This window comes from Teleopsis dalmanni, chromosome 1 (genome assembly GCF_002237135.1).
Source record: "Teleopsis dalmanni isolate 2A chromosome 1, ASM223713v2, whole genome shotgun sequence".
Taxonomy (NCBI): Eukaryota; Metazoa; Arthropoda; class Insecta; order Diptera; family Diopsidae; genus Teleopsis; species Teleopsis dalmanni.
In genome coordinates, this window is record NC_051846.1 from 221826896 (window position 1) to 221827115 (window position 220).

A 220-nucleotide genomic window follows, 5' to 3' on the forward strand; every position below is an offset into this window, starting at 1 on the left:
GTCTTAAGCGCAGAGCTGCATTAATTATTTTGCATAGTTTGATTATTCCTTTATTAGGGAATTGGTTTAAGATCTCAGCGGTTATCTGATCCCAACCAGGAGCCTTCTTTAGTTTCATATTTCTTATTTCATTTTTTATTTCTCTTAGCGAAGTTGGTTGTATTGCTTGGTTTAATGGATTTAAATTAGACGTAGGAAGATTATTTCCATCATCATTTAG